Below are 24,968 nucleotides of genomic sequence, written 5' to 3' on the forward strand. Positions count from 1 at the left end.
CTGCATCCCCAAACTATTATACCCAAGTCCACGATCACCAACTGTTAGATTAAATAATAATATTTAGTTACAATATCGCCTATTCACTGTCTAGGTCTTGTTTTGAATGGCCATCAGTGAATGCAGTTGTCATGGATCAGGTAGATCCCATACAATAAATGACACTGGACTTAAATTACTCATTCAGTCAGATTCAGCAGAGCCTACTTGGCCCGTTTCTACCATGTGTGTGGCACAGCATGACATGCACACAGTAGCAAACTGTTTTAGATTCAGTAAGTGGCTCCACACTGTGTGTAGAGCCATGCAGAGCCACACAAGCAAGGTAAACACCATGGCATGCAAATTACAGCATAAGTAGCTGAATTTTATGTTAAGCAATCCAAGATGGAGGAGCTATTCAACAAGCTATGAAGCAACTGTGTAGACTCAGTTCTGGTTTTCCCTGTGAATTCCAAAACCTCTTGGAATACAGCCACAGAAAGGAGTCTACATAGAAACAATGTTAGGGGCTGCAGTTGCTTTAGTTCATGTGTATGTGCAACAGGCTGAAGTCTATGCTGCTGCTGCTGCTGCTGTTAATACACCACATCCAAGAAGTAGAAGAGTTTTCAGACCTCTGTTAACTTATCACAATCGACATGATGCAGAAATTGTAGAGCACTACAGGGTGGCTAGAGACACACTACAGGAACTCTGCAACCTCTGTCATTCTCATCTCAGACCCAGGGCAAACCGAGGGGAACCCATCCCAGTGTAGACAAAGGTATGTGTAGCACTTAGAATTATCGCTACAGGTACCTTACAGAGACCAACAGGTGACATGCTGGGGGGTGTCACAAGTATCAGCATTCAGGATCCTCCATCAATTCCTGAATGCTATGCTCCAACATACTGGTGACCGCATATATTTTCCCTGTACTCCTGAGGATAGGGTCAGAAATATGCAGGAGTTCTACCCTGTAGCACATTACCGTGAAACACTAGGTGCCATAGATTGCACACATGTAGAAATTAAGGAACTACCCGGTGAACAGGGAAGGCTCTACATAAATAGAAAGGGCTTCCACTCTATTAACTGCCAAGTTGTGTGTAATGCAAAGGGAATAATCTTGAACATGTGTGCTGGCAACCCAGGCAGTTACTACGAATCAGACATCTGGCACACCTCCCAAATGTATAGGATGTTCACTGGGGGGATATCCCACGAGGTAATTTACTGGGGGATGCATATTATGCACTGGAACTGTGGCTGAAAATTCACACACCTGCTGAAGAATGCCATAATGAGGCACATGGTCAAACAAGAAATATCATAGAGCATGCATTTGGATTCCTGAAGTGCATTTCCGGTGTCTAGATACATCTAGGGAGCCCTGCAGTACAATCCACGTACATGAACTGAAATATTCACAGTATGTTCCATAATGCATAATATTATCTGGAGAAAACAGCTTCAGCAGGATCAAAAAGGGGAAGGGGCACACATCCCATCACCAATGGCAAGGTCACCACAGCCACATGCAGGTGAAGAGTCAGAGTCAGCTGCTGTAGGTGTAGGCAGACGTAGTCATGCTCAATATGCCCTTGCATTGGCTAAGACACAATGCATAGCACACTCACTAACTACCTAAGGACCTAAAACATTCCTCCAATGCACATACATATAGTAACATTGATGTCAGGCAATGCTCACAACCTTTTCCTACCCGTGTAATGGCTGTGTACTGCTTGCATCAGACAGAGTCAACCCTGAACTATTTACAAGGCAAGTGTTGAACCTGGAGTGTATTATGTAATAATATGAATGACTGGCATATCCTTGCATGTTGATACTTGGTAGTGTAAGCAAGTAAAAGGTCAGAGATGTGTACAAAAACTACCTTAACACGTGACAGCAGAGACTTGTTTGACTAAAATGTGTCCGTTATTAAGTAGTAGGCCTCAGGCATCAAAAATTCACACAGTCATACCTCTCAAAAGTAGTGATGGTTACTGCATGCCCTCAATTTAGCACCACACATTTGCACCGAAAACAACATCACACACTAAAATATCTCTTTGAACTGCTCAGTAGTACCAACATAAAAATGCTTTGCTTACCATGTGCAGATGATGGTATGCTGCCTATGTCAGATGGTCCTGTAAGAAGTTAAGCAAAAGATAAGGAGAGCATCATCACAATTAACAGTAACACAGGAATTAACAGTAACACGGGGTAAAACATTTTATCCTTTATATGTCCATTAACTATACTTTCAGCAAGAATGTGGATGACAAGCCCAACCTAAGCTCCATGTGTATTCAATCAGAATGTGCTGTCAACTGTAGCAGTCTTCAATTCCCCCAATCAATTTCTTTTTAAACAGAACTAACTTACTGATGTAAATATTTTACTATACAACAGTACTTAACAATTGATACAGAAGCCTACCTGGAAGCTCCTCCTAGGACATACTTGCTGTCCCTGAAACAGCAGCACCAATGTCAAGGACATGCTGTCCTGCCCTTTCCAGGAGTTGTCTGCATCTCTGACAGTGGACAGGCAGTCTTCATTTGCTGTTAGTGGTGGTTCTGTAGCTGGCCCCACTGGTACCTATTCGAACATGGCCGACTGCAGCTGCTCTCCTCCATGTAGATGAGATCATGTCAGTTGCACAGTGGCGCACCTGATCATATGCCCTGATGTGGCTACCTACTGCATTTACATCTGCAACTATCTGCTGCCAAATTTGCATTCTGCCTGATATATCTCCACATCCTCTCTCAAGCACCGTGTCGTCTAAAAGCTTCCACAATGACCTGATTCTATGGTCACTTAAGGGTTGTTTTTGGGGATTGAGACGCCTAAGTATCCTAAAAGACAACAGAAGGATAATACACATAACTATCACATAACTACAAAATAGCTGTTCCCAGATAAAACATAAAAGGTAGTATTTCAGTATTACCCACTATAAAAACATATAACGGTGTAGAGATTTGAAATATGAACAACAGGCTGGATGCAAAAAAACGGGACAGTAACAATAGCAATATCTCCTTGTTTGTTCCGTAACAGAAGTGCAGCTTTGATCCTTCACCCCCAAAGAACAGGCAAATGACACATTTTACTAAAAAGAATCAGTGAAATGCTAAAAATGCTATCAAATAAAGTGTCCCTGAAACATGTCTAAGATTAAACTCAAAGCATTCCATTTTAAGGTATTACCAATCATCTATACCTGTGAAATAGCCTGACAAACATGCCTATGCCATCAGTACACTTCTAACTAATGCATACAGATAAAAGGGTAGCATTTGCTAATCAAAATATATATATAAATATTTGAACAGATTTTTCTTAATGACATTTCAGCATATGCAGTATATAGGATCATAGGATCATAGGAGGTTACTAGGCTATTGTCCCAGAGGTCATTTCATCCCAATGTAATACCACAGACACTCTAGTCAATACCCATGGTTATATTTATTAATGACGGCCCATGACCAGGACGGCTGTGGGCACTATCCCTGGTAAGAATATATGGTGCCCCATCCACTCATCTGGGGTCCTTTTGAACAGTGTCAGAGGTGCTCTGCTTTACATGAATTGGCAGTCCATTCCACAGATATGGCAGTTACTGTGATCTGTCCCTCTAGCACATCATATTCAAGTCACAGGCCATATTTAGGTCCCTGGAATGGGTAGCTCTAGTCCCATTTGATTTATGGATGTGCAGCAAAATCATTAGGTTTGGGTCAGAGATTACTTTGTAAGCCAGACATAAGTCTCCCCTAAGAAGTCTGTACGATACTGAGTATAGTGACAGGGACTTTAGTCAGTCTGTGTAAGGCACATGCTGGAGTCCTTTGATCTTCAAACTCTCCAGTTGATGCAGGTGCTTTGTATGGTACATGACCAAAAGGGTGTTATATTCAATTATCAGCTTGATTAGTGATGAGTATAGAGGGGTTGTAACCTCCTTTGCTTTAGAGGCGATGCCTTTGCTAATCAAGTGTACTACATAGAAAGCCTTCCTTACTAGAGTACACACATGGTGGTCAAAGTTAAGGTCACAGTCTACTTGTGATCCCAGATATCTTACCACTTCATAGGTACATAGAGTATTATTGTTAATCTGATAGTGGACATTTTTTTTACCGAAGGGAATGATGATGCATTTCTTTTACATTCAACTTGAGGCCATGACTAAGGCACCAGTTGTTGGTCTGCATAAGATCCTCTTGAAGTATACTGACATCATTTGGCAATTTAGTAATCGCACCCAGTTTGCAGTCGTCCACAGTCTTGCTCAGCCACAGCCCCTAAGTTTTGGCCTGAACTTCTGAGAAGTATATAGTAAACAGTAGAGGGCCCAGCAATGACCCTTGTGGCACCCCACTGGTGACACGTCTGCTGGTTGATGTGGTGTTACCCACTTTAATAATGTGTGACTGGTTTGTGAGCCAGTTGGCAACCCATCTTACAACAAAGGTATTTACATTCAGTTTGTTAAGTTCATCGGTAAAGCCTGACTGTGGGATTTTGTCAAAGGCCTTTGCCAAGTCGAGGTATGTTGTGTGCACAGATCTGCCCTCGTCAATTACCCTGGTCACAGTTTTGAAGAAATCCACCAGGATTAACAGGCAGAATCTGCCCTTGACAAAGCCGTTTGGCCAGATTCAGGGTTTGGAGGTCTCCTATATCTTTATTTATGAGGTCCATGATGATACATTCCATGGCTTTACAGATGAGGACGGTCAGACATATGGGTCTATAATTCCCTCAGTCTGTTGTAAAGCCACCTCTGTGGAGGGAAATAACTGTTGCTGTTCTCTATTCCACAGAAACAAAGCCAGTGGTTAAGCTGTGATTGAATAGTGTACTTAATGGCAATGCTATTTCATGTTTTAGTTTGTTTATAAGACACCCTGGGATGCTGTCTGGTCCCACAGAAGCTGTGTTTTTTGCCTTAGACAAGGCTTTAATAACCTACTGTTCAGATATGTAGGGTGGGGGGAGTTGGAAGCAAGGTTTGTAATAAGTTTGGAGGGGATAAGGGAGTGAAATTTTCACCAAATCTGTCTGCTAACAGGTTTGCTATCTCTGTGGGATCAGTGTGTGAGATACCGTTAGTCACTAGTTCTGCACATGCTTGGGTCCTACTTTTAGGCTGCAAACATAGCTGGAAAAGGTGTTATGATTATCCTCGGCTGTGATTGCTAAGCTTTTCTCAAAGTTACCCTAAGGGGATATGACATGTCTTATTTGCTTGTTGAGGCTGAGGACGGTGCTTTTCCATTGTTGGGGCCTCACCTTAGTTTTCTTAGACAGCAACCTTTTGCATTTATTGTAAAGTTTCTTGATGCTGGATGTCCACTAGAGTGGCTTTTTTTTACCTGGGGCTCTGGCTTTGATTCTTTCTGGCACAGCTGAGTCTATACACTTATACAATGATTGTTCAGGGCTTTAGTGTAAGCTTTGATGTAGTTACCACTTCCAGCGGGGGTAGGACTTGGAATATTTTTATACCTTCCCCTAGGAGAGTATAATTTACTTTGGTGAAGTTTCTTAGTCTGATTTCACCCTTTGTGAGTTCTGGTGTTAGTCCTAGTTTGAAGGTGACTGATTTGTGGTCAGACTTAATTAATGAGGGTCCAACAGTAGCGGTGATGCATCTGTTTGCCATGTTAGTAAAGGGCCAGATTTAGTATGTTTGTTCCTCTTGTTGGTGTTGAACAATTTGCTCCAGGGCATTTGAGTTAACAAAGTCAAGGAACTTTTGCGCTAGTGAGTTAGGCTAGAATAAGTTTCCTAGTTGATGGTGGCATAATTGAAATCCACCATGGCCAAAGCATTTTTCAAGTAGGCTTCATGCACATCATGATTCATGGCAGGGGATCTACAACTAGCTATGATTTGAATGGGGGTCTTACCTATGGTAAGATAGAAATACTACCTCCTTTGGTTCTTACATGTTCGTTTTATGTTCTGAAGGTGTGGAAGGCATTGTAGTCTTGCAAGGAAGGGTTACTCTCTGAGGCCTTGAACCAGGTTTCCTTGACTGCACAGACATCTACATCCTACAGTGATAGAAGTGTTTCCATGGTGTACAGTTTTTGATGTGCGCTCCTAGCATTTAGCAACATAACCCTTATTTTGTTATGGTTAACAATTTTCATGTTGGCAATATTGTTTTTGAGGCCTTTCCTAAAAAAGTCACTATGGGGGAGGCAAGAGCCTTTGCCAGCATCTGAACGCTTAGTGGTGCCAGGTGCAAACTGTCTCTGGCAAAGCAGTGAGGTTTGTTGACCATGTCATCTCAGATGACAGAAACTGGATCCCCTTTGAATGACATCAAAAACTAAGCCAATTATTGAAATTGATCATTTTTTGTTTATACTGTGGCATCATTCTAGGTGAGGGTAATATGCTGCTCAAGGCTAGGGACATACCTACCTGGGGCACATAGTCAGAGAGCTCAGTCATGTCTCTCATCATGTAGTCCAGTGAGGTACATCTCAGATAGTTCACTCCAACCTGAGCTATGACAGAATCATAATGGTTCTTGTTGCCAAGAGACCTGAGTGCATGCGTGATCTGACAAATCCTGGCACTGGACAGGCAGCTGACTGTGACTTTCTCATTATCTAACCTGGTGAGTGGGACATCCATTTGTCTCACCATGGAGTCTCCACTGACAATAAATTTTGTTTTTTGAGTATTACACCTTAAGGATTTGGTATGTGAGACACTGGTGTTGCTATGTGTCTTGGGTGCTGTGGGAACTGTGTTAATTGTAGCAGTCTTTTGTTTTGGAGGTCTCTGGTGTTTTGATAAGTTTTTGAGAGAACCTCTGCATATGTTTATTTATGTGTTGAATGCATACTATTTGCACTGTTAGCTGTACTATGTGCATGAACAGTGGTGGGTGAGTAGACAACATCTTCAGTGTTACTGTTTTGAGTGAAGAGAGAAGGGATTCAAGATTCTTGGTATAGATACATCTCTTACACAATGTACTACAGTGAGTTTTTATTAGAGGGTTGTCAGTATACATGAGGTAGTTGCTATACTGCCTCAGGAGACCCAAGTCAACAAGGCTGGCAGGAGAAACAAGGGTAATTCAATTGTCCATAATGCTAGGTTTAAAGAACTCATATCACAATGGGGGTGCTTTCAGGATTGATCTAGGTGGTGCTCTGTAGACGGTATTTCTGATGGGGTTTTTGACTGGTAGTTTAATAGGTCACAGCTCAGTAGCAATAGTTCTTAGACAGGGGATGTACTAAAGATGAGGACTACAGTGATGTACTACAGCTGTATCTAAGGAAAAAATTGTGAAAATTATCTGTCCAGCTATGGCGCACAATTGGGGGGCAGTTTATGGTGTTATGTGATGTGCAAAATAAGCAGAATCCTCCTCAAACATGGGGCTTAAATACCAGAAGCTAAAACCTAAAATAAAACAAACTCCAAGGCCTAGACCAATCATCCTTCACCAGACAGGTTCCAATCAGTACACTCATCTAACAAGGGTGAAGAATGGCCCCTTCTGGTCAAAGATGGTTTGGAAATGTGCTCAGAATACAACAGCCATTACAAACAAACACAAATGCAGCAAACATGTAGCTGGACTATGCTACAGCTGCTAGCTACACTCATGTAGGTGGGGAAAACTAACAAAAGTTTTAAACAGCAGAAAAACAGCAGTGAGACACTAAAAAATGTTTTAACAGCAGCAAAAACAGCAAGCAAGCACTATAGAATCTTTTAAACAGCAAACAAATCAGTTATTTAAAATACTTCTTGCTGGGAAAACAGAACAGAGGCTTTGCAAACAGTGGAAAGTAGGAACAATTACTTTGCAAACAGTGAAAATAGCTTTGCAACAGAGAAAACAGCAACAAAATACTATTTAACAGGCACATTAAGGCAGACAAATGCAGGACAAACAGTGCAGTTTAGTTTACAGTGTAAACATACCTTCTCAATTTCAGTAATCTGTGCAGATATATCCCAAAGTAATACCCTCTTTTCTGTGTTCTCCACATAAACAAGTCTCCATACCTTCAGGTTCCCTAGCTACATGGTTTCCTTTTTATGGTGTATATTCAGGGCTGCTAGCATGGTGAAGATGCAAATCAGGTGTAAACTCATTAGAATCACTGAATCCCAACTACTTGGCTCCATGTATCACATGTAAACATAGTGCAGGAACTCCCTCTGTGTTTGTTTTTAATGGATTGCAACTATGAATTATTACTGGTAGGGAGAAGAGAAACACAACAGCAATGCAGACTGCTGTATATCCAGTGTGTGTATCAGGTTACACTTACAAAGTGTTAGAAGTAATTTTGCCAAGGCTGGAAATGTAAGTAAGCAGTACACAATTCTCAGGTTCTGTTCATTAACATCCAGCCTCCCTTTCATTTGTTGGCAACTGCATATTATATTACCTCCATTTAATATACTCACACATTTTCAGAACAATGATATACAATGGTTTATAGACTGCATGCTGAGATTACTGGTCAGATAAGACAAGAATGAGAAACAAACACAGAGAGGTAAGACAGAACTGCATATTTGCAAGCAATACTCATAAATGGTTGTGTGATCATTCAGTGCACTACATCAAAAATTAATACATGTGCAAACTTAACTCACCTAACAGTTACTCTCAATTCCCAATATATATTTCCCAGTTACATCATCAGACACCCCTCAAACTATGCCAAGTGTAAGATAAACCTTCCAATTTCAAGTGTTTATTTCCTCCCTGCTTGACACTGCTGAACTCTGCTTACCATTGTGCAAATGCAGTTGGCATTGTTGCTCAGGCTTGTACACTACCAGTAAATGTGATAACTGGAATTGGCGAGAAAGCATCATTTGCCATTGCTCTAGTTCAGATATTAGATATATCTGGAATTAGAAGAGAAGTTGCCCATTCTAGGGTACAGAAGTGGAGTACCCAAGAGTCCAGGATATTTATTGGACTCCTTGTATGGCACCACAGCCAAATGCTTCTGTAGTGGGACTGTTCTGGCTCCCAGTACAAGTCTAAGGCATGGAATAGTTTTGCTCGGGCTGTATCCAGTTCTACTGGAATTCCATGCACTGGAGAGCAGTTTAGGCATTATCTTAATGACCTACACAGGCATAAAAGGGATACCCTCAGCCATTGGTTGAATGAAATTCAGACTGCGGACATCCCACAGTTGTGTAATTATGATCATAAGAGAGTACTTATGTTAGAAAGCTAAATATAGGCAAAACTGGTATGCTTAATGCTCTTCTGCTATTCTTTCCCCCTAATGCCAAGCGTGAGTTCAATACTCAGGCTCATATTTCTTGAATGGAGAGACCGAGGGAAGCAAGTGGTATGTATGCAGCACAAGAGAAGTGTTATTGTAGCTTTAACAGTTAAAGATAGCTTTTTGGGGTTTTTATACAGCTGTAGCAAATTGATCATGCACATCCTAACTGTAAAATCAAGTATGCATGCGTTACTCTGTAGCACAAACCAACTTTGTTAGACTGTAGTGAAAGGTTGTGGGTTCAAATACCACAAATCACAACTATACAAAAACTGCATTTCTTTAATACTATTTACAGTAAATTAAACTCTATATAAGTGGCACAAATGCCCTGCTGTTAACTGTAATCTGTGTATTTGTAACATGCATATGCGCAATATATGCACATTTCAAGGATTACTGTAGTTATAGTGTGTATTTGTTAGGACATACACTTAAATGTCATACTTCAGATAAAATTGTTGTATAATTTTGTTAATGCATTGTATATCACATATGATGGCACTAATTTTATCTCTTTTTTTTCTCTCACCCCAACATTTACCTCTCTTTTTATTTTCTATGTGTCATCAAAATGTCTCCATGTCTTCCATCTGTACCACATCACTAAATGCATCACACCACAGCAAGGTAGGCCAGCCCCAGTGGATCATCCTGCTCTCACTCCACCAGCTCCAGAACCAATGCCCATCATGTTTGGAACTCAAGCTGGCAGCACTGCCTCTGCACTAGTGCTCTCAGGTAGTACTGTCCCATCAGTGGATGCAGTGGTGGGGATTTCAGAACCCACCAGGAGATGCCAGGGTTGGTGGCTAGGGTTGTGCACTGCACTATTGGTGCACTCCTATGCTGGATGTAGAAGCTGCTCTCCCTCATGGTCCTTAGGAGGAGGAGAAGATGTCAAGCACTCCAGCTGCCAGCAGAGTAAGGGGACAGTGATGAAAGTCCAGTGGGTGAGGACTCATTTCTGACTGTCTCTAAATTTGATGGGCATGAGCCTGGGTTGTACCTTCTCTCACCTCAATTGTGGTGTCTAGCAACCTTTTGTGAACCTCACTTTCCCTGTTTTTTGTCTTGTTTGTCTTGTTTGTTTGTATTTGCTTCCTCACTTACTCAACTTACCTGACCCAGATATACCTACATCCCTTACCCAGCATTGCTCTCTTACTGAATTTTAAAAAATGGGCACCTGTCCCAGTAAAAAATATCATCCCATACATAGCTCTCTATTTTCTACATGTCTCCTCTTAACACACTTGATTCAGTCCAGTTGGTTATACAACATGATTACACTCTTGTCACCTCTCTCTGGAGGTAACAGTGCAAATTCAGTTAATATTCTGCATATATTATGCATTTTTACTGTTGAAGAAATAGATAGCTATGGTTCTTTCCAACCTCCCTCTTGCACATTTCTGTACTGCTTTCCCTTTGTTGTTCCTCCTGCTTGCTCCCCATTTCACCACTTTCCGATCTACCTCATTTTTATACCTGTAATCTGGCCAAAAAATAGAATCATATACAACACACATAAGTAGCAGAAAGAGCAATGGATCCCTTTACTTTCTGGTTTCTATGTTTGCACAGAGTTTGGCAAATGCACCAATATCAAGTGATGGTGAGCAGCCCTACAATGCTGTGGTTACCTCTGCACAATGCCGCTTAAACCTGCTGCACTATTCCAACACACAGCAACACATCTACTATAAAGAACTGATGTTTTTGCATTATCACTGTTTATTTAAAAGTATTAAATACACTTGGATTTGAACTGAGAATCATCTGGGATAAAAAAGAAATGTATCAATGCATTTAGACCTGCTATCACAGAGTCAGCTAAGCAGCAGGTGTATGTCATACTGTGAGGATAGTAGATATTATTATCTGTGTGACCATGACTTATTGAAGTTTGGTAAATACTTGTAAATAATTGTAAATTACCCTGTGTTATATATGCCAGCATGACTAGCTATACTTTTGTAAAGAAATTTATGTTTTGTGATTATTAATTTGATTTATATTCTTCTGGCTGACCAAATGTACATGCTTTTTAAAAGAATTGTAAATGTATGTTATGACAGTCAGCTCACCTAGATGTGATGTCATAGTGTGCCACACCTGAAAAAAATAAAATCCAGCAGCTGTTTTGTTTACTTTTTAAAGTCTGATATAAGAGAGTAGAACTCTCATAACAGCTTTCTGTGACTTTTAAAAAATTCTGTTATGAAAAACAGTTTCTCAGTCAAAGTTTAGTAGTTCAGTAGCTATTGTAGTTGCTCAGTTGCTGTTCAGTTGTCAGTTGTTTTCCAAATCAGTAGTAATCACTCAGAGTTTTCCAGGTTGTTCAGCAAAAATAGTAGGAGCTGTTATTCCAGTTGCTGAGGACCAGACAACAGCCTAAAGAGTGGACACATATTCTTATTTTGCCTTGCTGAAGTAAGAGTATTATGTTGCCTTGCTGAGTTAATTAGATTAGAGAGGGATGGTAAATCTTTAGACAGGTTAGGGTACCACAGTTAGACAGTTAACGTTTTCTACAATCAGTGTGAAACCTATCCTACAGTGTTATTTTCATAATTCCTGTGTGTGAAACTCTATGGTTTATTGGAATCAGTTATTCAGTTTATATATGTTTTAAATCATATTATTTATTAAACATTTTACTACTTTTTATTGTGGCTGGTTATTTAGAAACTACTTTTCATAACCTGAGAGTGTTTATGCTTATTGTGATAACCCCAGGGTCACTCCAATAAACCTTACTGCTTGGATTACGTGCTACCCTTTATATCAATATTTATTTTACCCAATATAATTGAACAACCCTTTTGAAGAGTATTGTATTTATCTGGTGGCAGCTGTTACCTAGTAATTTGGAAAGGAGATCATAGAAGGTAAATCTATGCCAAGAGTGTTTGTATGTGTGAATATCAAATATTTAAGAGTGAGTGTGTCAAATATCTAGAACTAGGACACAGTGCTTTGCAGTGGTTAGTTTGAAGATTGATTTCGGGACTTGGAGTGAAGCATATAGTCCAGTCCCCAGTTTAGAGCCTGTTCCTGGTGTACTGTTAGGGGAAATTGTGCATTTCTATCCCTGCTTTCAGTGACATTGCCTTACCAGAAACAGTGGTGAGGATTGAGGCTCCTTAGTTACTGCCCCAGGTTTAAGTGAGGTTGTCACATTATTTGGTGCCAGCAGAGGGGGATTTTAACTCAGATTTAGTAGCCTGTGGGTAGTTGTCACTAAGGTGTGCACTCTCAACATCCACAAGATAAACACACAGAGTTTCATTTCACAACAGTTCTAATTATTTTTTAGTCAGTTTACTCAGGGACAGCAGGCAAAGAAGTCAGCAGAGGATTATAGCAAGCTGAACAGGAACCAGTTGGCCAAGGTGTGTGAAGCCAAAGGACTGGTGCATGTCAACCTGACTAAGGAAGCAATTATCTCTGCCTTAGTCACAGCTGCAGAGCAGACCAGCAGCTCGGAGGATATCCAGTTTGGTATTGGGATAAGCAGCCTTCCAAGAGAAGACAGTGTACCTTTGCCTCAGAGGACTTAAAAATCAGTCTGGAGTTAAAAATACTTGAAATGGAGGCTGAAGAGAAACAGTGTCAGTATGAACTGCATTGTTTGGAGGCTGAGGAGAGAGAGAAGTAGCATCAGCATAAAATGAACTGGAGACCAGGTGTTTGGAGATGGAAGCTGAAGAAAATGAGAGGCAGCAATATTTAGAGGTTGAGGAGAGGAAGAAGCAGTGTCAGCATAAAAAGGAAATTCTAACCCTTCGACGGGGTCAAGAAGATAATGGGGAAGGAAATATCCGAACCTCAGAAGCCATAAACGTCAGTAAAATTTTCCTCAGTACAGGGAGGGAGATGATTTTCATAGTTTTATTTATATATTTGAGAGGGTATGTAAACAATATAATGTTGACCAAGGGTTCTGGGTACAGTTCCTGACCCCTTACTCCATGGAAGAGCTGTTAATGCAATTGCTAAACTGTCTGATATTGATTGTTTGAATTATGACCATGTAAAACAATGTTTCTTGGATTGTTTTAAATTAACTTCTGAAATGTATAGAAAAAAGGCTTTGCAAGCATAGACACAAGGTGGATGAAGGTGTGTGTGATTACATGGCTGATTTTGGTACTTACTTTCACAGGTGGGTGAGTGGGTGTCAGGTCACCACTTTTGAAGGACTGGCAGATCTTTTTGAGGGAACAAGCTGTCAGCACCTTGCTGAGGACATGAGGTTCTGGTTGGCAGTCTGAGAGTTTAAATCTGCAAATGAGTTGGGGAGTAAGGGGGATCTCTACTTGGCAAGTAGGACACCACTGCATAAGAAAGGGATACTCACTGCTGCACATGGATCTAAGGGAAACCATGGGTGCAGCATAAACCACCCCAACAGAGTTCAACAGTAACAGGAGAAGCCACTAGATCAAGCACATGGTCAAGATCAGGGATTAGATGTTTCAAATGTAATCAGAGGGGCCATGTAGCACATAAATGTCCATTGAAGCCAGGTGAGAAACAAAAGGTGATGGAGCTAGCAAGTGGAAATGACAGAATGCCAATGATAAGTGGTCTGGAAACAACAGTGGTGCCAAATTATCACCAAAAGTTGTACCCTATCTTAGTGGATGGAAGACAGACCACTGCTAAGAGAGACACAGCTTCTGATATACCCATTGTAAGGACTGCAATGGTTAAGAAGGAGCAGTACTTGCTTGGGCAGTTCACTCCAGGCAGAGATTTGGGTGGGACCCCATTCTAAATACATTTAGCCAGGGTTCATCTTGACTGGGAGGGTGGAAAAGGAAGCAAGCTAAGTAGGTGCAGTACCTTGTGTGCATGCAGTTACACACAGTCAGGCTTGAGACAGGCATGTAGGTCTGGTTGCCTGTGGGAGACCCAAACATATCCTATGCCTGAAGCTTGGGCTGGTGATACGGTTACTTCAGGGAGGGAGCTACCTTGTAGCAGTGAGCCTGAAGGTGAACCACAGCTGCTGGTAGGTACTGGTGTTCCTGTGTACATGGTGACTGCAAGGACAGAGGTGAGTGGTGGTATCCAGGATGACAGTGAGGCACCACTGACATAGGATAGTGGGTTTTCTGTGGAATGGGAGCTAGGAAGGATCACAAAAGCAGAACTGAGTCAGGAAGAGCTTTCAGACCCTACCTTATGAGGCTTGAGGGAGGTAGCTAAGGAGGCACCTGAAGCTCAAGAAAAAGGGGAGCCTGTATGCTGGACTGGAGAGTGGACTCTTGTGGGAGGGCTAGAGGGTGAGGTAATACAGCAGTTGGTAGAGCCCATAGCCTACCATCTGGCACCTCTAGCCTTAGCCTATGACATTCCTTTCTTGATAACAAAGGGGTAATGTACAGAGAATAGACCCCTGATGGAGGACAAGAAGGTGAGCTAATATGGCAGTTGGTAGTGCCCAGAGCTTACCAACTGGCACTCTAGCCATAACCCATGATATTTCTTTTGCAGATAACAAATGGTTACTGTATAGAAAGTGGACCCCTGAGGGAGAGCTAGAGAGTGAGGTAATATGACAGTTGATAGTGCCCAGAGACTACCATCTGGAACATCTAGCCATAGCACATCACATTCCTTTTTCAGGTCATATGGGCATAAAGCACACCAGGAGATGCATTATGCAGACTTTTTATTGGCCTGGGATTGCAAAAGATGTAAAAGGGGGGTGCTGAGTATTCACAGTGGATGTCAGGAGGAGTCTGAGGGGGATCTGATGACTGACCTTCTCTGTGAGGCTCAGACTGACACTTCTGTGTGACAGGTAGTAATATCTCAGTAGCTATCTCTTATTCAGGTTAAATAATTGTGAGCATTGTTACAGGAATTTGGAGGCATGTTCACCAGGAAACCTGGGCACACTAATCTAGTCCAGTAACATGTGGCTACAGGACTCCAAAGGCCTATTAAGCAAGCTTCTTATAGGGTGCCTAAGTGAGTCAAACAGACTATGAAGAAGGAGATAAAGAAGATGTTGGAGCTGGGGGTGGTCCTGGAGTCCAGTGGTCCTTGGACTTCCCTATTAGTGTTGGTGCCAAGGAGGGATGGTAGTAGAGGATTCTGCATAGACTGCAGAAAGTTAAACAGTTGTACAGAGTCAGATGTGTACCCCAATCCTAGAAAAGATGAAGCTTTAGAACAGCTGGGTGGGGCTAAATGTATGACCACTATTGATTGACCAGGAGATGCTGGCAGGTGCCATTGAATCTCCTTGCTAGAGAGAAGTGAGCTATTGTAACACCTTTTGGATTATATGAGTTTACAAGAATGCCCTTTGGGATGATGAATGCCTCAGCAACCTTTCAGAGGTTGGCTGATCATATCTTGGTAGAAGCAAGAGATTATGCTCTTGCTTATTTGGACAATGTCACCATTTGTTGTCATTATTGGCAAAAGCATCTTCAGCATGTAAGGTAGGTCTTAGGTAGATTAAAAAGGGTAGGATTGACCATGAAGCCTAGTAGGTGTCAGGTGGGTATGGTGGAGGTCTCCTACTTGGAACATAGAATAGGGAGTGGTAAGATTAGACCAGAATCTGTCAAAGTGGAAGCTATTCAAGCATGACCTATCCCTGTTACTAAAAGGCAGGTAAGAGCTTTCCTAGGGAGAGCAGGGTACTATAGGAAATTTGTGCCCAACTATAGTGCAATAGCTGCACCCCATACTGACTTAACAAGGAAAAACAAGCCAGATAAAGAAGTGTGGACTGCAGATTGCAAGCAGGCATTCCAGAAGCATAGAGGCTTTAGGAGGACTCCCTGTGTTACCCAGTCATGATTACAACAATGCCAATGCAGAGAGATTCTCAAGACAGCATATGGGTTGATACATTTTCAGTCAGCCCCATTTTTCTCAAGGGATGATTTTCTAGAGTCACTTGAAAATCTAGCTTGAGTCTTCAAAGGGTGGAGAAATGTCAGTATGTTAGATATTATCTATGTTAACATGACTGGTTGAAGTTTTGTAAATACTTGTAAATCATCGTAAATTACCCCGTGTTATATATGCCAGTATGACTAACTATAATTTTGTAAATAAGTTTATGTTTTTTGATTATTACTTTGATTTAAGTAAGATGTTTGAATCAAACAGTGTTCTTCTGGCTGACCAAATGCACATGTTTTTTAAAAAGAATTCTGAATGTAGGTTATGCCAGTTAGCTGACCTAGATGTGATGTCATCATGTGGCAGACCTGAAAGGAATAGAGTCTCCACAGCAGCTGTTTTGTTTAAAGCCTGATATGAAAGAGTAGAATTCTCATAACAGCTTTATGTGACTTTTAAAAAATTCTGCTATAAAAAAACAGGCTCTGAGTCAATTAAAGTTCAGTAATTCAGTAGTTGTTCTAGTTGCTCAGTTGTTGTTGTCCAGATCAGTAGTTTTCCAGAGCTGTTCAGCATAAATAATAGGATTTGCTATTCCAGTCGCTGAGGACCAAACAACAGCCTGAAGAGTTGACATATAGTCCTATTTGCCTTGCAAAAGTAAGAGTATCATCTTGCCTTGCTGAGTTAATTAGATTAGTCAGGGACAGTTAATCTTTAGATGGTTTGGGAACTGCAGTTAGATAGTTAGAGTTTTTATACAATCAGTGTGAAACCTATTCTACAGTGTTACTTTCATAATTCCTGTGTGTGAAACTCTGTGGTTTATTGGAATCAGTTATTCAGTGTATATATGTTTTAAATTATTTTATTTATTAAACATTTTTCTACCTTTTATTGTGGTTGGTTATTTAGAATGTACTTTTTATAACCTGAGAGTGTTTATGCTTATTGTGATAACTTCACAGCAACTCCGAAAAGCCTTACTGTTTGAATTACATGCCACCTTTTATATCAATATTCATGTTACCCAATAGAATTGAACACCCCTTTTGAAGGGTATTGTAGTATTTGACTGGTGGCAGCATTGCCTTGTATTTTGGGAAAGAGGACATAGCAGGTAAATCTGTGCCAGTCTTTCCCAAGAGTGTTTGTATGTGTGAATATCAAATATTTAAGATTGAGTGTGTCAAATACCTAAAACAGTTGATTAGTGTGAAGGCTCATTTGGGGATCTCGAATGATGCATATAGTCTAGTCCCTGGTTTAGAGCCTGTTCCCAGTGTACTCTTAGGGGAAATTGTGTATTTCTATCCCTACTTTCAGTAATGCTTCCTTACCGGAGACAGTGGTGAGGATTGAGGTACCTTAGTCACTATCCTGGATTTAAGTGGGATTGTCACATACACTCAATACTGTCATACTTTTAGCAATGCAGCTCATTTCTGAGCACTGCTTAACTATGTGCAAACAGGTAAAATGATAGAAATGTGTATCTCACATGTGCAAACACTTTGCCAGCCATCAAGCAAACCTGCTGCTCACCGCTGTGTTATACAAAGTCAAATTTAGTATGTATTAGTGCTGGTTACTGTCCATTTTACTCTTTATGCCATGAAACTACATGTGGAAACTTAACAAACTGAACAATATGTCACATAATTGCAATACAGCTACGTGTTGCCTCCCTTCATGCACTGCAACCCTAGTGTTTCCAGTACTTCATCACAAATATATCACTTACACTACATAAATTAATATTGAATGTTGTGTGATATGCAATGCACATCAAACTGGTAACATGCAGAACTAGAAATATCTTCAGTTTATTTCCCCAAAACTTTATTTGGCTTTATATTAGCAGACAACATGTTCGTACATTCACAGTGTCTATGTAAAGCTATATCAAACAAACATAAGACTATAATACACTTATTTACATCTATGCCATTCAACTAAACAAATCATGTATTTAATAATATAGATATTTCATACATAAAGCCCTCATGATAGAAAAGGGGGGCATATTGAATATCCAGTATAAAACAGACTGCACAAGGGGAAGGGAGTCATAACGGTTACAAGGAAGATATAATGTTAAATAACTTTTCCCATATTTCCAGTAGACTGGATCTCTTTTTATTATTGTAAATAACCAATTTATATGCTAGCAAGTGTTTGGTAGCCATTTGCTCAAAATCTCCACATGTAATTGCCAATCTATCCATCCATTTAGATGCAATGAAAAGCTTCATTAATAGGAATAGGGTAATTAGAATACAAGTTTGATGTGGTGATATATCCATGGGAGGGATATGAAGTAATGTAAATTCCCATGTCAACATTGTTTTTTCATATCCCATAATTAGGGAATTCCATAATTTGTATACACATTTACAACTCCAAAAAAGATGGAATAAGTCCGCCTTTTGGAATTAACAGTAAGAACAATTTGATGGAATCAATGTGTTAAATTTATGTAGAACCATTGGGGTAAAATAGGCATTAGCAATGATCATGAGTTGAGTGTACATCAATTTTTTCAGAGGAAGTATCTTAGAAGTTATTTTAATTGATAGTTTTATCTGCTGCTCTGAAATGGAAGGGTTCAATTTAAGCCAATAGAGAAGAGTGTATTATTCTAATATTTAATCACAGTTATCAACTTGTATGTATTAGATATATATTTTTCTCTAGATAACATAAGCTTCCACAGGGACTCGCAGTTCTCTATATCCCCAGTTGTTAAATTGCTGTTATAGAGGTATCGAAAGTATAGTTCTTTAATTTGCCTTAGAATAACTGTGTAAGTTTTAGGTAACTTAAGATGAGTTCTTACTTCTGTAATAGAACACTCACAAAAGGGGTAGAAGTCCAAAATTTGCTTATCCTTTAACATGGGGAAGTTATTATTTATTATTTATTTATTACTTATTATTTGCATTAAGTTATTAAGTCTCAGGTTTGGATTCAGATGTAAGGGTTGTAGAATTTCCAAAGCTGCTGATAAATTTAAAGTTGCAAAGAGTTTTTGTAAATGAGTGATAAAGTAGTTTATTGGGTCGATGATCTTATAAGTTAACAATTCTTTTTTATAAAGAAAAGGAAGTGTTTTGGGATTAAAGTTGAGTGATTTTATATATTTATAGTATAGTGTTATCCATATTGGTGACCAGGTGTGATTTATTGGGTTATGTTCCGTGAGTTTTATTATCCTACTACTATTAATAATATTGAAATACAATCTGAAATCCAGAAGATTAAGTCCCCCATTTAGTTTCAGTTGCATTAGTTTGTGGTATGATATCTTTAGTGATTTAGGGGACCATATAAATTTAGCTAAAAATGTGTGCAGTTTTATGAAGAATTTATTGTAAACTATAACTTGGGAGGTCATGAAAATATATAATAATCTAGGTAATATATGACACAATCATTACCTTACCCCCTCCACCAGACACACCCTTACCACTAGTTACCTTCTTCCCTCTCTTATGTATGGTGCCCCCTATTCACTAATCTTCAGCTAGGCTTACAGGCCAAGTTGGAAGCCTGTTATAATAAAATCTCCAGATTTGCCACCAACTCCAGAAACTCATCGCATCACTGTCTCTCTCTCTCCACTCCCTGAAATGGCTTGAACTTCTTGACTACCTCAAACTCCTTAGACTTACGACTGCTCACAAGCTCATATTCAAACCCTCTAGTTGTCCTTCTCTGTCCATCTCTTTAACCCCCTACATTCCCAACCGCTCTCTAAGCTCAGAAAACCACCATCTTCTAAACATATATAAGCCTCGTCGACCCCCTGGCCACCTACTATTATTCTGCTCCCTAGCTAAACTCTGGAATTCTCTCCCTACCACCCTTTGAAATACTCAGAGCAACTCAAACTTCAAAACTCTTCTCCAATCTTACCTCCTTTCAAAGTTGGAATGTTCCTGTACCCCTACCACATAAACTCTTTAACACCATCTCCCATGCACTATATACCTCAACCTTCTATCACTGTGCTCTCTTACCCTTTGCCTCTACTTCCTCTCCTACCCTATACCTCATAAACTTCTCCCCAACCCACTCCCTTTCTCCACTATATACCACCTTTTACCTCTCCCACCTCACCTTCGTCTCTCTGTCCTCTCCTCATATTTCTAACTTCCAAAAAAGAGCTTTTTTTAATGTGTACATAAATGTTTTACTTACATGTTTTTTTTTCATCTGAAATGCCTGTACTTTTAATATGTTTAGACTACATGAATCTCACTTTTGTAAATCATTACCTAGGATTAGAAATGTTATGACCTTTTTAACAAGTTGTATATTATGTCTGTATTTTTCACTATTATACTATTTTATTTACTTTTATAACTATTGTAAAATTGTCTATATCCTGTGAAGCTTTTCTCCCCAGGTCTCCACTGAAAAGGGACTCTTACAGGCCCAGTGGACTATCCCGGTCCAGGGGTGTAGCTAGGATTTTCAAATTTGTACTCACAGCTCTCAAACTGCTACGCCCCCCCCCCCTCCCCAGCCAAGCTACAGCCATTCTCGTAATTCACGGTTCGCTCTTTTAGTGTCGATGAAGAGGCATTTGCTGTAATGCCTCTTCAGTAATATAATATAGATTCACTCAAACTCGGTTCCTTGAATTGAAAATTAACCTGAAAGTCAGTTCTTTGAAAAATGCAGCATGGTAGTTGGGGTAGAGGATTCATGCTTTTGTTTTCTGTAACTAAGGTACAGGTTTTGAGCTTGAGTAAATTACTAACCACCTGCTACCCCTAACTAGGATGTTTCATTCACACACCCCTACCTACCTCTTAGTGCAAGAAATATGGACAAAGCCTAAAATAAACAGGGACAGATATTAAAAATGCTCTCGTGAACTTAGAAAGTTGCTAGAATAACAGGATTTGTGCTAGTATGAGAAAGTTGCTAGAATAACATGATTTGTGCTAGTATGAATTTTTCTAAAGTACATGAAGTCTGAAACTCAAATGTCTGTCATTATTTAGCAACTTCAGCCTTCAATGATTTTCTAGAAAATCACAAAATTCATGAGGAACAGACAAAAAATATGGGGCAAAAATCTGGACATTCTGCAAAGTTTGGACCGTTGAGAGGTATGCTACACACACAAATACCTCTCAACCTCTTAGAGCAACAAACTCATAAATAAAACTGAGGCAAAGGCCCAAAAATAAGGAAATTTTTTTAAAATATTGCTCTTATAAACTTAGAAAGATAATAGAGTAGTAGTAGGTCTTGCATTAGTATGAATTTTCTGAAAGGTATGAAATCTGAAACTCAAATGTCTGCCATTATTTTCTAACTTCAGTCTTTAACGATTTGCCACTAATTTGCCAGAAAACCGCAATTTTATGAAAAACGGACCAAAATGTGATGCAAAAATATAAAATTGCCAGGCAATACAGCTGGAAACCTGTCAAAGAAGGGACACCATTTTAATATGAGCATAGTTAACTTGAGCAGCTGACAAAATTAGAGAATCTACATGCATTTCTGAAATAAAAGTAATGTATGACTCTGATCATTACAGTTATTTATAAAAGTAAACCCTCCATGTTTTCTTCCAAAATTGCTATTTTGTGGAGAGATTATTAGGGGGAGAGCAACATTTTGAGCCAAAATTGGGGACAGTTGAGAGGTTTGGATATTCCTAATTCTATAAAGCGATTTATTTGCACATACCTCTCAACCTCTTAATGCAGGAAATCTGGACAATGCCAAATATATTGGGGGAACATACAACAGTACTAAAAATTGATCTTGTATAAACTTAAGACAGTTGACAGAATATCAGGTCTTGCTTTAGCATGCATTTTTCTGAAGATTGTGACGTCTGAAACTTAATGTTGGTCATTATTTAGTGAGTTCATTCCTAAATGATTTGCCAGAAAAGTTTTATTTTGCATTTTACAGCATGAACACCAATACATATCTGCTAAACAAAGCAATGCAGTCTCACAATGAAACTAAACTTAGCATTAAAACTTTTCTGCCCTTGAAACTCATATTCATTGAAACAGCATTGAAACCCACATTCAAAGAAAATACATTTTGCCAGTGGCAGATAAAGATTAACTTTGGGCTGTTTTCAAATCATAGGCCCCTTGCACATGAAACATACACATGCTCTTTGATACACCTTCCTGATTGTATTAAATTATATTCTTTGTACAATACAGTATAGTTGTTAGACAGCATTTTAAATTTATTGGTTTGAACATTTTTCCAGTAAACAATGAAACAAAATGCATGCACCAATAATGACAAAACAGCCCAATTCATAACATTTTCATCATAAAAGTCTATTCAAACTTCTACAGTCCACCAGTATCAGTAAATATGTACAATCTCTGAACTAGTAAAAGCCATCTACATAATTCACCTTGCTAGACAGCTGCATGCACATGCTACACTATACCAGTAAAGGAAAATGTAAAGTCTAAATACTGTTTCAGTGTTTATTCAGTGTAAAATCATGAATCTCCAAGTACTCCTGTCATAACAAGTTTATACACATCCATAAACAAATCAAGCATATTCTTTATCATTAATCAATTTAATAGTTTACTAATGTGTAAGGACAATGTATTCCATAATTATACCAAATGATGATAGAAAAATATATATTTCTAAATTTTCAGCTTGATGAATATAATAAACATACACACATTCATAATGTTAATGGTTTGTATATGTTAATTCATGTCAGACAAATAAATTTATAATAAAATATTTTGTACATATTAATCAAACACTCCTGTAGCAATTGACATCTTATAGAATATAAACAGTATTTATTTAGCTTTTTAGTTTAATATATTGATAAAAAAGTCTTTTGTGTAACAAACTTCTGAGTAAATTCAAGGTTATTTACATTTTTACATATACAAAATTTAAATGAGGAAATACATTCCCCTAATATTGCAACTAAACTCATATACATAGGTATAACAACAGTAGGATACCAATATTTAGCACTGTTCTGGAAACAGCATCTCTAGGTCAAAATATTAAAGCAATTATGTAATAATAAAAGATAAACAAGTACATGTTATGGACTGATTTGTTTTTAAAGTAATGATTGTGTAGGCCCCACTTTCCAAGGTTACTGATAGTGAAAGCTAACTCATACAGTAGAACGATTAGTCAAATTACTTAAAGCTGCAAACAGGTGCCAGGAGTAGTGGCTTAGAATGATTAAAGTCAGGTACATTATCCTAATTCTGTGACCAGAGTCATCGTAGGCAGGTGCCATTCAGAAGCTCACGTGTATATCAACTTCTTTATTTCAGTCAATTTAAGGTACAACTCACCACTATAATGAACATATTCGCTCCTACTACAAGTCCTGAAAATAGTGCATTTGTAGTAGCATCATATTAGAGCAGCTTCAGAACTTCCTACTCCGAAACCTGTACAGTGGGTCAGGGAACCCTCCATGGGTTGCTGCTGCTCAAGAATTGCAGGCAGCAATCAGTGAAGGGTCTCTGACCCCTGCAAAATGGAAAGAAATCACAGTGTATTTGGCAATAAGATGGAATGAAGAAAAATAACATTTAATATTCAAAACCAGTGCTGCTAGATGTTGCATACATCACTCTGAGCAGTCAATATAAAGTAAGAACATTTCATTAGCGGTAGCCTCATGTTTATTGGTGGAGCACTAGCAGTTGCAGTAAAGCATGCAGTGAAGTTCATGGCCTTTGCTCCCCGGCATGACAAGTTCTTCAAGTCAAGTGCCTACAGCAGTCAGCTCCACTCTGTTAAAAGTACAACAAAAGCCTATATATTACCTATTTGTTACCAGTAACTGGTATGCTCTACTAGGGCCCATTTTTTTCAATGATTTGGTTACAATACCTGCTGATGAACTGTATGAGCTGAATAATATAGCAGAATACTTATTACAGATTGATAAATAAATAGGTTGACTGAGATGAACTGTAAGTATGTTCTTCAGCATTCTATGGTTGTATGATGAGACATTTGATTTATGCAGACCAGAGTATGGCAGTGGATGGATCCTGCTGTAGAGGAAATACCTGCCTATGGATTTATCCATCTAGTTAACAGCATTTCTAGAAGCATCCTTCAAACAGGGATTTTTGTTTGGCTGATCGGCAACTTTTTAGTGGTGGTAACAATTACCACTGTAAACTGATCCATTCAGAGGAACACTAAGAACAATTAAACTTGCTTCCATTAACCTGTCCATAGAAACATTAAAAAAAAAAAAAAAAAAAAAAAAAATTGGCTCCAGATACAACAGCAAACAACCCATATGCAAAAGTTCATGAAGCTACACTATGCTCCACTGACACACACACACACACACACACACACACACACACACACACACACACACACACCTTCACACACCTTACCTGATAATCTGTTCGTGAGGTTCTGTTCTCACTGCAATCAAGTGTGTGTGTGTGTGTGTGTGTGTGTGTGTGTGTGTGTGTGCGTGTGTGTGTGTGTGTGTGTGTGTGTGTGTGTGTGTGTGTGTGTGTGTGTGTGTGTGTGTGTGTGTTTCTTTAGCCAGAAGAGCAGAAGTCTGTACCCTACAGTGGACTGACAGCATTTTGATACTTGCAGATGTCTGCACATCCATTTCATACAGGCCTCTCAATGTCTTCTCTCCTACATTCAGTGCTGATGTCATGCAGCCTTGTAAAAGTCAGACATGTGCCATGGTGCATGTGTAAATTACTGAGTTCTGTAGTCTGTGTACTTAGGTAGGGGTTCTG

This window comes from Protopterus annectens, chromosome 2.part0 (genome assembly GCF_019279795.1).
Source record: "Protopterus annectens isolate FY-2018-M chromosome 2.part0, PAN1.0, whole genome shotgun sequence".
NCBI classification, from domain to species: domain Eukaryota; kingdom Metazoa; phylum Chordata; order Ceratodontiformes; family Protopteridae; genus Protopterus; species Protopterus annectens.